The sequence below is a fragment of the Prionailurus viverrinus genome, chromosome B3, assembly GCF_022837055.1.
Source record: "Prionailurus viverrinus isolate Anna chromosome B3, UM_Priviv_1.0, whole genome shotgun sequence".
NCBI lineage: Eukaryota > Metazoa > Chordata > Mammalia > Carnivora > Felidae > Prionailurus > Prionailurus viverrinus.
In genome coordinates, this window is record NC_062566.1 from 86,716,265 (window position 1) to 86,732,148 (window position 15,884).

Below are 15,884 nucleotides of genomic sequence, written 5' to 3' on the forward strand. Positions count from 1 at the left end.
GTCAAATCAAAAAGCATTGCAATGACCAAAGTCAAGGTGCTTATTCACTATGTTTCCCCCATGGAGTTTTACAGTTCCAGGTCTTATATTCAAGTGTTGAATACATTTTGAGTTGATTCCAGTATATAGTATAAGATAGTGGTCCACTCTCTTCCTCTTGTGTATGGCTCTCAATTGTTCCCAACACCATTTATTGAAGGAACTATCATTTCCCCATTGTATATTCTTGGCTGTTTTGTCATAAGTTAATTGACCATGTACATGTGGACCTATTTCTGGGCTATTTATTTTGTTCCATTTATTTATGAGTCTGTTTTTATGCCAGTACCCTACTGTTGGAATTACCATGACTTTGTAATATAGTTTAAAATCAGGAAATGTGATGCCTTCATCTTTGTTCTTTCTCAAGATTGCTTTGGTTGTTTGAGACCTTTTATAGTTCCATACAAATTTCAGGTTTGTTTGTTCTATTTCTGTGAAAAAAAAAAAATCACTGAAATTTTGGTAGGATTTTCCATTGGATCTATAGACTGCTTTGGGTAGTATAAGCAGTTTTAAAATATTAATTCTCCCAATGAGCATGGAATTTATCCATATATTTGTGCCTTTTTCAATTTCTTCTATCAATGTCTTACAGTTTTCTGTATATAGGTCTTTTGCTTCCTTGGTGAAATTTACTCCCAAGTATTTTATTATTTTTGATACAGTTGTAAATGGGATAATTTTAAAATTCCTCTTTCTGATAGATTATCGTTGGTGTAGAGAAATGCAACTCACTTTTGGGGCGCCTGGGTGGCTCAGTCGGTTGAGCGTCTGACTTCGGCTGAGGTCACGATCTCACAGCTGGTGAGTTCGAGCCCCGCGTCAGGCTCTGTACTGCCAGCTCAGAGCCTGGAGCCTGCTTCTGCTTCTGTGTCTCCCTCTCTCTCTGCCCCTAACCCACTTGCATTCTGTCTCTGTTTCTGTCAAAAATAAACATTAAATTTTTTTTTAAAAGGGAGTTAAAAAAAAAAAAGAAATGCAACTCACTTTTGTATATTTTGTATTCTGCATCTTTAATGAATTTATTTATTCTAACTTTTTTCAGTGGAGATTTAGGGTTTTCTCTACGTAACACAATGCCATATTAACCAGAGACAGTTTTACTTCTCCCTTTCCTCTTAAATGTCTCTTCTTTCTTTTACTTGCCTAATTGCTCTAGCTAGGACTTTCAATACTATATTGAATAAAAGTGGCATCCGTATCCTTTTCCTGATCTTAGAGTAAAATCTTTCAGCTTTTCACAGTTGATTTTGATGTTAGCTGTGAGTTTGTCATAGATAGCCTTTATTATGTTAAGGTACATTCCCTGTATACACAGTTTTGGGTTTTTTTGTTTGTTTGTTTGTTTTGTTTTGTTTTTGTTTTTGTTTTTTGTTTTTGTTTTTTTTTTAAGAAACAATAGTGGGCTTCAACCTTGGTTACACATTAAAACATTAAAATAAGCTAGGGAGATATTTTTTTTTAAGATGATGTCCATCCAGGACTCATCCTAAATTAAATGAATTAGAATTTGTTGAGAATGAGGACTGAACTTCATAATTTTAAAAAAGCTCTAGATAGTTTTATGTATGGCCAAGGTTGAAAACACTGCTATAGAAAAATGATCGTCTTTATGAATCTTATCAATGTTTTAAAACCTATTATAGGTATCAAAACATTATGTAACATGTATTACACAAATGCTATGGGCTATGTCAGCTTTCTTTGGTACTTTATAAAAAAAATAATAAAGACCTTTCCATACACAGTTTTATAGGACTATAATGATGTTGAATTTTGCCAAATGCTTTTTCTGAATTTGTTGAGATGATCCCCTGATTTTTAAACTTTATTTTGTTAATGTGATGCATTACACTTATTGATTAGCAGATGCTAAGCCATTCTTGCATCCTTGGTATAAATGCCACTTGATCATAGTACATGATCCTTTTAGTGTGCTGAATTCCATTTGCCAATGTTTTGTTGAGAATTTTTGCACTTATGTTCATCAGGAATATTGGCCTATAATTTTTTTAGTGTATTTTTCTAGCTTTTGTATTAGGGTAATGCTTGCCTTGTAAAATAAGTTTGGAAATGTTGCCCACTTTTCAATTTTTGAAAGTATCTGAGAAAGGTTGGTATTCTTCTTTAAACGTTTGTTAGAATTCATCAGTGAAACCATCTGGACATTTTTGTGAGGTTTTGATTATTGACTCAATCTCTTATCAGGTAATCAGTATGTTAAGATTTCTGTATCTTTATTACTTAGTCTTGGTAGGTTGAATGTTTTAGGAGTTTATCTATTTCTGATAGGTTGCCTAGTTTGTGAGCATATGAGTGATCATAGTAATCTCTCATGATCCTTTGTATTTCTGTGGTATCAATTATAGTGTCTTCTCTTTTGTTTCTAATTTTTTAAATTTGAGTTTCTTCTCTTTCTTGGTAAGTTTAGATGTCAGTTTGTCTATTTTTTTTTTTCTTTTCAAAAAGCAAGCTCTTTTTTTCATTGAGTTTTTCAATTGTCTTTTAGTTTCTATTTGATTTATTTCTGTTGTATTTTTTGTTATTTCCTTCTTTCTGTTAACTTTGGGCATTTTTTTTCTGACTTCCTGAGTTGTAAAGTTTGGTTATTTGAGATATTTATTTTTCTTAAGGAAGGAATTTATCAACATAAACTTCTCTCTTAGAACTGCTTTTGCTGAATCCTGTAAGTTTTGGTATATTTTGTTTCCATTTTCATTTGTCTCCATACAAAGATTTTATATTTCTCTTTTGATTTCTTCATTGACCTGTTGTTCAGGACATGTTATATAATCTGTATCTTTTTTTTGCTGTTTACTCAAAATAGGTTTAATTTAAAACAAACATTCAGCATTCAAGAACAACTCAAAACTCCAGATGAGTTTTAATCTTGCTCCTTGTCTTCCTTCTTCAGAGCACTCACAGACATGGGCATGGGACAGAAACCTGAGGCTGGGTGGAGTCCTAAGTTCCACTTGGCCAGAGCTTCAGGATCACTGAGGCCAGGGGGTAGTTAGCCATGGGTCAGATTAATTTATAGGTAGAACAAGGCAATGGAAAGCTGAGTGGTTTAAAGGACAGGAGGCAGTGGTGACTGACTGCAGTCACAGACCTCTAAGCCCCAGCCAGCTGGGGAGGCAGCTCTGGAAGAGTCCAGAACATGTGGAAAAGGCGCAGGACTGTTTTTGAAGCTGGCTGCCCCAAGTGGCTTCACCCTGCAGTGTTGTCCCTTCCTGAGACAAACCCTTTAGTGAGCAAAACTTTCTGAAGGGAATCATTTTTATTTCCATCTGTATAACTAAAACAGATGCTTATTTTAGTTGGGATATGTATTCATAGCTGTAAACATGTTCTATAACTTTCCTAACAAAATGTAGCTAGTGGAAATAATGATAAATTTGTGATACGTATGTCTTAATTCGGAAAATGATTTATCTAGTTTAAAAGTCAGAATAAATTCCTGGGAAAAATTACCCCTCACATATCCCACCCAGTGAAAACCCAGCCTTATAACATGGAGAGGAAAATTTGTACCTCAAAATCAGTACCGCCATTAAGGAATTTAAAAAAAATTCCTTGCAACTCTATTTGAGGTGACAATATATACTTCAACTTGAGAGTGATTAAGATACAGTTTGTATCATTGTTTAGGTTTGCTTTAAGTGGGGGGGGAGAATTGATAGAATTTGCAATACTTTTTGTAGTAATTTTTTTCTCTAAAAACTAGATTCTGAAAAAAACTACAATCTCATGAATAAGTGTCATAATTGTATCAATTCATAATTAATTGTATAACAAAATAAACCCTTTTACTAAGTATTTTATTATAGTGTTCTTATTTCTTAAATTTCTTAGACAGCTCAAGGTAATGTCAAAACTACAAAAGTATTTGCCATTTTCAAATCATAGTTGTCACTGTTATTTTGCCTTTAATAAACAATGAATCAACCAAATACCTTTGTTGAGGGAAGCAAGCTGTTGTTTGGTGAATAATGTATTTTCTCAGTAGATGACATATAAAATTTTAATTTTAATATCTACAAGGTTTTCTCTCAATAATGGAACTATGTCAATTTATACTCCTGCTATATACATATGCTAACATTTAATATTTTCAAAATACAAGTTTTCCATATCTTTGGGGCAAATATTTATTCATCAAATCTTTGTGTCTGGCCTTAGTTTAGGTTATGGGAATTTGATAATGAACAAAACCACCCAAATTCTTGTCTCTTGGAAATTTTGCTACCAGATTATTATTTTATTTTTATTTACATCATGTGTAGTGAAATTGTGCACATTTGCATGTGCGTACGTGACAGTTTTTATAATTTGCATTTTACCTTTGGTTTTAATTACTAATGATCATTAAATTAGTTACTTGATGAACACTAACCATGTTGCTTTTATTAACATTCTTTTTTTCTGTAGAGTTTTTAAGGTTTTTCAATTCTGAGATGATATAAGGGGAGCTCAGTATTCATAGATAGCTTTCTGTTGGTAATGGTGTATTAAATGTGAGGAAATAACTATATTACATCAATTTGTCAAGAAAAATAACAATCAAACTGAAAATAATTAGATAATCTTTAAACACTGTAATCAGGGATATAACGTACAACATGATGACCAAAGCTAACCATGTCATATGATGTATAAGAAAGTTAAGAGAATAAATCCTAGGAGTTCTCATGACAAGAAACTTTTTTCTCCCTTTTTTCTGTTTTCTTTCTTTTCTTTCTTTTGTATCTATATAAAAAGATAGATATTAGCTGAACATATTGTTACTCATTTTACAATATAAGTAAATCAAACCATCATGCTATACTCATTAAACTTATATTGTGATGTGTGCCACTTATTTCTCAATTAAACTGGAAAAATATATACAGTGTTAGAAATGTCAGCCTGACAAAAAAAAAAATGTCACCTTAACCTCCCACATTCGCTCACAGTTTGAAATAATTTGGCACAAATAATTTGAAATTTGTGAAAAGATATAAAAAAGCAAAAAATCTTTTGTTACATCTTTCCTAGAACATCGGAAGAGAAATAATTATCTAGTTGTTTCGATAAACATAGAGTGTAATTTAAAGATGTGATTAATTTATGGCTTTCATTTTAATGACATTTTTCCTTTCTTCTTTTTTATCTTTGTTATCTCCTTCTAACCAAAACACTGAAAGAGGACAAGCATGCCAATGTAATAAACAAAAATATTGTAAGGAATTTCAATTAAGAATAAAAATAGCAATAATATAATATTAACTATGGATAATGAACTCTACTAAATGTTGTGAGTGTGTATGGACTGACTTAATTCTTATAATAATACTCTAAGGTAAATCATACTGCTCTATGCCAATTTTATAGATAAGGAAAGGGAGCCCACATCATTAATCCAAGGATATACAACTAGTATTTAGAAGAGCAGTAGCGAAACCTAGGCGTTCAGGCTTCACAGTCCACCTCATTAATCCTGAACTATGGATCTGTACACACTGAGGTCCGAACAACTGGCCAGGTCCTTGGCACTGGATGCACGTTAACACACGTAACCTGCATACTCAACTTCCTGAGGCTAGTTACTGTCATGTGCTTAGGGAACTAAATGTACAATAATTAAGTAACTTGTCAGAACTTATAAGGAGCAATATTAAAACTAAAATTCATACTTATTGTTCTATGCCTTGAAATCTCAAATTTTTAGATGCTCCGGTACGAGGGCCAGTTTACACCTGTCATTCCAACATAATTATTCACATTATCCCTTTTTAATCTCCTAGGTATTTCAATTTACATGATAAATGATATGGTTATTCTATTAATACCTCATGATACTGACTCTTAGTTTGGAGCTCCTAAACTGCCCATCTTGAATCACAATTCAGAACTGTTTCCAGGAGATTGCATTATGCCAGCCTTTATAGCAGAAGCTATCTTACTGATCCCATGAAAGCTTCCTTGATAATTGACTGCTTTTATGATGTATAAGGCTAGATCTCCTCTGGCCTTATGTTTGTCTGATTATCTGTTGAAGGGAAAATACTCTCCTGTTTCTGTCATCAGAAATAATTATTTTACAGACATACAGTCACCATGAGAAAATGCATTTATCATCTATGAGTTGCTGGGTTAGAAATGGCCCTTCAGTCCTATCTGGGTTAGGAGCAGACACCCCATCTTCCCATTTTGATCATTGCCAGGTTATTACTATCAATCAATTGGTGAATACTTAGCTCTTTCCGTCAAACAGCCCAGACTGTATACTTCATCAAAAGGTATCATATGAATCAATATGATAGTCTATAATAAAGATTATCTCAGTCTCTGTATTTCCACTGCAAAACAAAACAAAACAAAACAAAACAAAACAAAACAAAACAAAACCTTTCAAATCAGGTTAATAGGAAAGCCAAGGACCCAAACAAGTATCACTAATTGGAAAGTCACACAAAGAAAGACAAGAAATAACAGCATTATCTTCTTTCAAGTTAAATGGAAATGCTATGGAAACATTTTTTTCCCCCCCGAGAGGCACAAGGCACTTCTGTCATTAGATAGAACTAGGTCATCCCAAACTCCAACTTTGCTGCTTACTACCTGGGAAAACTATGCTAAATTATATATATATATATATATATATATATATATATATATATATATATATATACTATAACTCTGTTTTCTTACATGCAAGAGATAAATAAAAATAGTACCTACCTCATAGATTTGTTGAGTATTAGATAATGCGGGCCTAACTACTGCCATATAGTAGCTGCTTAATACATTGCTTTCATTGCTGCATCTATCATCAAATTTTCAAAATGGAAATCTCAAACCATTATGACTTTTAAGTTAACTAAACATGAATATAATAAGTCCATAAACGTTTTAAACGAGTGGATCAGCCCATTAAAAAAAATGTTAACATAAAATTTATCAGTTGGTTTAGAAAAGACAAATTTTCTAATTTTTTTTTTCAACGTTTATTTATTTTTGGGACAGAGAGAGACAAAGCATGAACGGGGGAGGGGCAGAGAGAGAGGGAGACACAGAATCGGAAACAGGCTCCAGGCTCCGAGCCATCAGCCCAGAGCCTGACGCGGGGCTCAAACTCAGGGACCGCGAGATCGTGACCTGGCTGAAGTCGGACGCTCAACCGACTGCGCCACCCAGGCGCCCCATAGAAAAGACAAATTTTCATGTAGTTAATTTTTGGAATCATGTTTTGGTACCGTTTCAAAACTTGGTTTTGTAGTATGACAGAAATATTTTTCTTCAAAAAGAATCTTAATATTTAGTCATTTTTCTTGGTTCTTAGGTAGTATCAAAAAAGACCTGTGAAAATAAAGAACATTAAAGAAAAACGAACTGCTATTCACAAGTGTGGCTTTGACAATGTGACTCTCCATTCTGGAGATCCTGCTTTAGTGACACAATTTGGCCAGTCCACGACTTTCGCTTTTATTTAAGAAAAATGAAATGGATGACCCAGGGATACTATCACTCTGTGAAGATAATCATTAAACAATTCATGGGAGAGTAACCTCATAAGGTCAGTGGTATGCTCATCTCAGCCTTCTTCACATCAGTGCACAGAATTGGGAGGTAATTGACCAAGTTACTGCTGTCCTTTTAGCACTGAAGATTTGTTGATTGTTAGTTGATAGGGAAAATGACATTATTGTAATACCTTGTCCCTCACATTATCACCCTGTGCATGCAAAGAGATGGTTTTATATTAGATCAGGTCTTGGACCTTGAATGAAGATGAAGAGAAATTTTACAGATCCAATGAAATTCTTTGGCTTTTAGAGGATGAATTATAGTTTTTTACTAGAAAGGAGTATTAAGCTAATAGCTTTCAGGCGAGTAATGTATTTCAAAGGGCAAAAGAGCTACGGAGGTCTCCTGTGTCTCTTTTTCTTTACTTTTATTAAATATTTTATCATTCTAGAAAACACCTTAGAGCTTGTCAATTCTGACGTGTGTCCTAAAATGCAATAACACCAATGTGCTGCAAAGACAATTTCCATTCTTATATGTTTACATTAAAGCTCCAGCCTCTAAACAATGTTCCTCACAGCAGATGTACCTGTTTTTCATATCACTTGCTAGTAATTAAGTAAAAGTCTTTGTATCGAAGCTATTTCATAGGTAACACCACATTAAAATAGCTTCTAGGTGTTAAAGAAAAAAAAAACGGCACCTGATAAGAAAAAGTAGTTGATTTATTCTGATATTGCTGTAATAGGAGAGGGAGAATGAATTCAGCTCCACTGGGGGGAAATTATAATAAGCCTGGTGTGATGGTGGAGATTTAAGCACTGGGGTAAGCCAATGAAAAGGTACTGAAGGATATTCAGTAGAGAATCCGTGAATAGCTGACCAACGGGTGTATTATTCCTGAACTGGTAGATGTTGTTTTCGGGTGTGTTATTCCTGAGTTGGTAGATGTTGTTCTCTGCGATTTGGCCATCTGTGTTTGCTAAATTACTCCCATTGAAATAAGATTCTTACATCTCACAAAGCCTGGGAGATAGAGGTGCTATCTCTGTCCGAGTTTCCGTTTCAAAGAGAGAGTTCCAAGGTCCTTAGGAAAGACATGTTCTGTGTGGCAAAACTGGCAAAAGGCTGAGAGATTTACATATATTTCACAGAAGCAGAGAAAGAATTTACAGTTACAAGTGTCCTAAAGTAAACACTAAGAAAAGAGAGGTCGGGGAACTATTGTCCCTGTCTAAAGGGAAAGGACCCTATCTAAGGTTTTGTCAAGCGTAGAGATGCTTTAAGGCTGTCTTGGTCATCAGTTACTATTAATCTATAAGGAAACATTATGGACTATTCAATACAAATGAAATAAATATACTTATATGATAATCACTCTGCTAGAGAATATTAATAAATATTAACATCCACCATTTATTTAAGGGTTTCTATTATAGGGCAGGGACATTAAAATTTATAGTCCTTAAAAAATATCTTTTGAAAGAGATATTATTATCTCACAGGAGAGAGGGCAATTGAGTCTGAGGAAAACTAATTGCCTAGGGTAGTCATTTGGATATGTGACTAGACTGAAAGTAATCCCAGATCTCCCCAGAAAGTATAAACTTTGGAATCAACCCTGGATTGAGTCATCTCTTTGTTGATAACATTTCTCTTACTTCATTTAGCTTACTTCTCTTTCTTGTCTGTAGATGTGGGCCAATACTAGCGTCTGCCTCATAGGGTGACTATGACCATTACATGAGACATAGCAAGGGAAATTTTTCAGTAATAAGACTAGCACGTAGTAAGTCTCCTATAAAAGTTAATTATCACCGTACAGTCTGTGTTCTCCCTTTGCCACACTCTACTAAAGGATAGTATTTTGAGGATTTCAGAATGAATTATATGTGAATCATTGTTGAAGGTTTCAATTACTTACCTTTTCTTGCACTAAATCTTTTTTTTTTAATCTTTATTTATTTTTGGGAGAGAGACAGAGTGTGATCAGGGAGGAGCAGAGAGAGAGGGAGATACAAATCCGAAGCAGGCTCCAGGCTCTGAGCTGTCAGCACAGAGCCCAATGTGGGGCTCAAACTCACGAACTGTGAGATCACGACCTGAGCCGAAGTCAGACGCTTAACTGACTGAGCCACCCAGGTGCCCCTTGCACTAAATCTTTATAGAAGTATGCATTTCTTTGATTAACATGTTTTGGTTATGAGGTCTGTTATTTTTTATTGAGGAAAACAAGCTTTTATTGTCAATATAAAACTAAGTAAAATACAGTCCTATGGAAACAGTATTCCATTTATTACCTTCTTATATAGTAGTAGTGTGTTAGGATGGTTCACCACACAAACAAGAGAACTAGATCTTGGATTCAAATCCTCGTTCCAAGACTAGTGGAGACTAAAGGCAAGTTAATCTAAATCTCTACAACTCTTAGTCATCTTAATTGTCTGTAAAGCAGGAAGGAAGGTAATAGTTTTCATTGTTCTTGTGGGGATGGAATAAGGTAATGAAATGCACTTAGAACAGTCACAGGCACAGAGTATCCTATGCCTTTTCATAACTGAGAGCTATCATTGTCATTACCTAATTAGCACTGCACATTTTTCCTGAATCCTAGTGGCACAATTATATTCCTAGAATTCCATTCTAGAAACACATAGTAGAAAAATATAAGGAAAATTATTTCACATTATAAGAATATGTTTAATTGTTACCTAAATGAAAAATATCAACAACAGCTACTACCCAGCTGGTAAAGTTCAAATCTTTTCCCATTCTGTCCTCTAAACTCAGACTAACTAGTTAAAAAACTTTTTCTTAATGTTTATTCATTTTTAAGAGGGAGACAGAATGCAAGTGGGGGAGAGGCAGGAAGGGTGCAGAGAGAGAGATGGGGACACAGAATCCAAAACAGGCTCCAGGCTCTGAGCTATCAGCACAGAGACCCACATGGGGCCTGAACTCATGAACCGTGAGATCATGACCTGAGCTGAAGTTGGACGCTTAACCAACTGAGCCACCCCGGAGCCCCTAGAAATAACTAGTTTAAAGACATGGGTAAAAAGTGTTTGGGTCAAAGGAAATAAGAAATCATTAAGTAAGAACATGAAATTTAAAATTAAATGCTGACTTGCTCTTTGAAAACTCTAGAGGGAAATAAAAAGTGATAATTTTAATGGTTTAATATAGATATAGAGATAGAGATAGATATATCTCCATATATATGTTTATATATGTTTATATATGTATATGTATATATATGTATATACATATATGTATATATGGATGCCTGGGTGGTTCAGTCAGTTAGGTGTCCAACTCTTGATTTCAGCTCAGGTCATGATTTCATGTTTCCTGGATCCAGCCCTGCATTGGGCTCTGTGTTGACAGTGTGGAGCCTACTTAGGATTCTCTCTCTCTCTCTCTCTCTCTCTCTGACTCCACCCTGCTTGTACACACTCTCTCTCTCTTTCAAAATAAATAAATAAATAAATAATCATTTAAATATATGTACATTATACACTCATAAATATGTACATATGCACACATACACATATATAAGCACATACAGTTTATGTATTATGCATGTTCTAACTACATGTACAGATGTGTTAGGTATATTAAATCTTATTTATCTACTCTTGAAAATTTGGGACAGACTTTTAATAGGAAAATATTTTTAGATGTATTTCAGTCATTCTCAATTTAAATAAATGATAGACATTAACACTTATTAATATCCTTGAGAACCAACCCTTATCTATAATAACCTATCAGGGTTCCAGTATAGTAAGTCTTGTGTTTAAGGCTTGTCAAAAGTCAGACTGCTGTCTTCAACAACAATCCAGGAAGTTAAACACCTTCTGTAAGATCAGCTCAAAATGACCAGGCCTTAATCAATAACTGACCCTTAATTTTTGTTTGAGTTTCCAACCTTAGACCAAACAGAGAAAGCTAAATATGCACCTCTAGCCACTCATATAGAATTTTCTACTTCTAGTTAGTCCCCCTATAGCTTCTCTATCTCAGTGGCTTCCAAGCTTTAGGGCACACCCTGAAAATTTCTCTTCTTTTTGCTATAAATCTTTCCCATTCCATTACGTGCTTTTGAGGCTGTACCAAACACAAGTGATGGTGGCTAACCCCCTTACTATAGCAAGCTCTGAATAAATAGACTTTCTTATTCTTATTTGGTGGTCCTTTGTTTATTTCCACAGATAGTGAGAGTCCTACTAAGACTCACCCAGTGTGCAATACCTTTGGCCATAGACTCCAGCCCTCAACCAAGTACAGTACCCACAGAGATCCCTTCTCCTTTTAACTGTGAAGATGTGGTAAGTCAGAATGGGAGTCTGAACTCTCTCTTTATATTGAGTTGCTGGGCTATTAACTCTGGGTCTGATGCTTAGATTTTCTTTGGCCTCCTTAATGGAATCAGTCATTCTTTAAAAAAAAGTAATAATGATAATGTTTATTTATTTTCGAGACAGAGAGAGAAAGAGAGGGAGAGAGAGAAAGAGAGAGCAAGTGTGGGGGAGGTAAAGAGAGTGAGGGAGACACAGAATCTGAAGCAAGCTCCAGGCTCAGAACTGTCATCACAGAGCCCAGCTTGACACAGGGCTCAAACCCACAAACTGTGAGATCATGACTTAAGCCAAAGTGAGATGCTTAACCACCTGAGCCACCCAGGCACCTGGAATCAGCCATTTTTTCTCATCCCTTTTTGTGAATTCATTTGTGAAATAAGTCAGTTTTATAGTCCAAATTGCCTATAAATGTGTCATTTATTTGTCTTCTCCTTTGAACCATTACAAAAAATCTTCCTGATTTCCTTAATAATTAATGAGTAAAATGAAATTGTTGACATATGTTATGTGTATCTGAATCATAAATTTACTGTTTAAAATTATTTTGTCATTGCATATAAACAGCATGAATTAAAATTTATATAAAATATATATTATATTTAGTTGTGGATATCTTTATATTTAAACACATACATGGTGAGAAGTTTCATTAAGCATTGGGTCCCTTTGAAGAAATTAAGTATCAGGGTGTTCTATTTGATAAAACAACAAAAATCAAAAATTAAATATGTCCATCAAAATTGTGTTAGTTTACATTTGAAAAGATTTCTTTCAGTGATTCATGAATTGCATATGAAGGGCGCCTGGGTGGCTCAGTTGGTAAAATGTCCAACTTCAGCTCTGGTCATGGTCTCATGGTTCATGAGCTCGATCCCTGCATCAGGCTCTGTGCTGGAGCCTACTTCAGATTCTGTTTCTATCTCTCTTTCTGCTCCACCCCTGCTAATGCTCTCTCTGTCTCTCTCTCAAAAAAATAAACATTAAAAAAATTTCTTTTAAAGAAGTGCACATGAGAGTCACAAGGTAAGTGTCTCATATGTTTAGTATACTGGGTGGTTTATTTTGATTTGAAAATATTGCAAGGGATAATGTTAATTTTCAAATGGATTATCCTGCATCATTTCTTCTTATTTGATCCAGTTAACTTTCTGGTTTAATATGTGATTGTTTTGTGATCAGTGTGAACATGGTGGCTGCTTTTAGGTTTCAGTTCCTATAGATGCAGGTGGATATGACTCAGTCATACAGTATCATATTCTCAGCAAACACTAAAGAAAAGTAGAAACGCCCAATACAAATGCAACCTGACAACATAAAGAACGTAAATGTTTGTTGTTGCCTTCTACTCTTTGCAGAGGCTAAGCGGGTTTTATGTGACTCTCTTTGGAAAAGTATGGAAATCAGGAGTAATTCTGTACAATCTTAAAGTGTTGAAGGCATAAAGCTAAAAGGTACATTAAGTGTTTTCTCAACCAGATATTTAAAATGTATATTTTTTACATTGAATATCATTTTTGTTACCATTTTGTTTCCCAAAGAAAAGGAAAATCGCTTGTTTTCTTGAAAAAAAAAGGAAAAACCCAAAAGTGATGTTAATTTGTCCATTCTAATAGGAACCAGGGCTATAGATTGGGATAAACAGGATAAATGAAGAAGAGTATTTTCTCAGAAATTATTGTAGGAAGAATGTATAGATGGGTTTGTTAATAGGGTCTGCCAGAATAAAGGACAAGAGCTGTGGCACAGAAAGTCGAGGACTTGCTGTCTTGTTGGAGGACATTGAAAAAAAGGCAGAAAAAATGACAATAAAAGGCTGTCTCTGGCCCGTAGGTATCCTTTACAAATTCTAATTTGTTGTTGTTCACTGAACTGTTTCATTCTTTAAATAACCCACACATCCTATTTACTCTGTAACCAAAATGACAACCAAAGGCCTTTGTACATGTGCACAGTTAGGGATTACAGTACATTTCCCACAGTGTTTGGGTAGATTTTTTTCTTAAAGACATTGAAATGTAAGGGTAAAATAGCTTAAACTTGCTGTCCCTGCTGTATTTGGATACCATGCAACTGTAATTTTTAATTCCATAATCTGCTGGTTATGGGTTTGGCTTGATGGTAATGAGATACTGTCTTAGGTATTTTTCCTTGTTTCACATCCCTTTGATGTGAATTCACTGGTGGTAAGATGTATGTTCTCAAACGTGATTTGAAGGAATCATTAAGAACAGCAATACTTTTAATGTAAAAATGTAATACAAAGAATTTATCACAATTTTTTGCCTAATGTTACAATTAGCCATGTTCCTGTGTAATTTTTGTAAATCCGATTTTGCTATCTATACTATATAGTTAACAGATGATCTAGAATGTGAAAACTATTTCAACCATGGGAACTCTCATTTTGTTGTTTTAGCTTTTATCATTGATGCCGTGTTGAACATATATGTGTATATTTTTTGCTTATAATTTTGAGTCAACTGAAATTATTGAGCACTTCTTGTATTTCTACTGTACCTAAAGCACTGTGTTAGCCACTGGAAATAGATAGATGATAAATAATTACTCCTATTCCCAACAAGTTCACTTACTATAGGGAGAGCCCATTAAGACACATGCACACAGAAAAAAGTGTCTCTTTTTGGTTCCACAATGTACAAAAGTGCCATGATTAGAAATCTTAAAACTGTAATGAGAAAAAGAGATTAAAATAAATTTATGAAAATAACTTGATGTAATTTTGTGTATTATAAAATATTAAAATTGGTGGGTTTTTTAAATTTAATTTCTCTATGCTATTGTTCAAACCCATACTTAAAGGAATCTTGGCCTGCCAGAGAAGTGATAACCCACATTTCCCATTCAATTGTATAGCTATACAATTTCATCTTAGTTCTGCCCATGACAATTACAAAATAATAATGTTTATTTTTGAGAATGCGCACATGCAAGTGGGGGATGGGCAGAGAGACAGGGAAACAATATGCAAAGCAGACTCCAGTGCTGTCAGCACAAAACCCAACATGGAGCTCAAAATCAGGAACCCTGAAATTATGACCTGAGCTGAACTTGGATGCTCAACCAACTGAGCCACTGAGGCACACTTGCCCATGACAATTTTATGCAAACGTTTACCATTTAGAATAGGGCATATCACTTTTAACTTCATTCCTTTAATGTTTTACAAGTTTTAGCTCAATTCCTTTTTGAGACTGTTACAAATAACTCTGAGGGGGTTGGCTTTGTCTCATCTGCCTTTTATCTCTACCTCTCCTGATCTGTCATTGCAGCATTCTGTCCTTTGATGTTCCCAAGTTCTAGTTCTCTTTGTCTAATTATTCCCAACTTGAATTACTGGAGACAGAGCTATATGTGTGATCTCAAGGTCCTTTGACAATGAAATCTTAAAAGTCAAGTTCCAGACAATCAACCGAAGAGTTGAAACATTTCATACTGAGAAATTGCCATGGTGAGACACAAAAAAGCTGAAAAAACTTGATACAATCAGAGGACTGCAGGAAGAGAAGCCTTTTTCATTCATGGATTTAACATTAGTGTGATTATCTGAACAAAAAGAGACCTAAACATTTTAGATAATTTTCAATTATTAGTTTTTCTTATGCTATGGAATGAATCTATTCAACCTATTAAAATTATATTGAAAGAATCCAACCAATGAGCTTCGAGCCTAATTCAATATAATTGATCTAATTTGACACTTTTTTTCTCTTAATAGTCGAAACTAATCTGTATGACACATTTCTGCTTCCAGCAAAGATACTGTACTTCAGGCAATGAATGACAGTGATTCTTGTGAGATGAAAACAAATGATGTGAGCTTTATGACTGCCTAGCTTATATCTGTCAAAGCAAACGTTGCACCATACAAAGTTTAACAGGCAAACAAGACTTTATTCAGGGTTATTTCAATAGAGAAGAGACACTGGAACTCAACTATGCTTTCAAAAA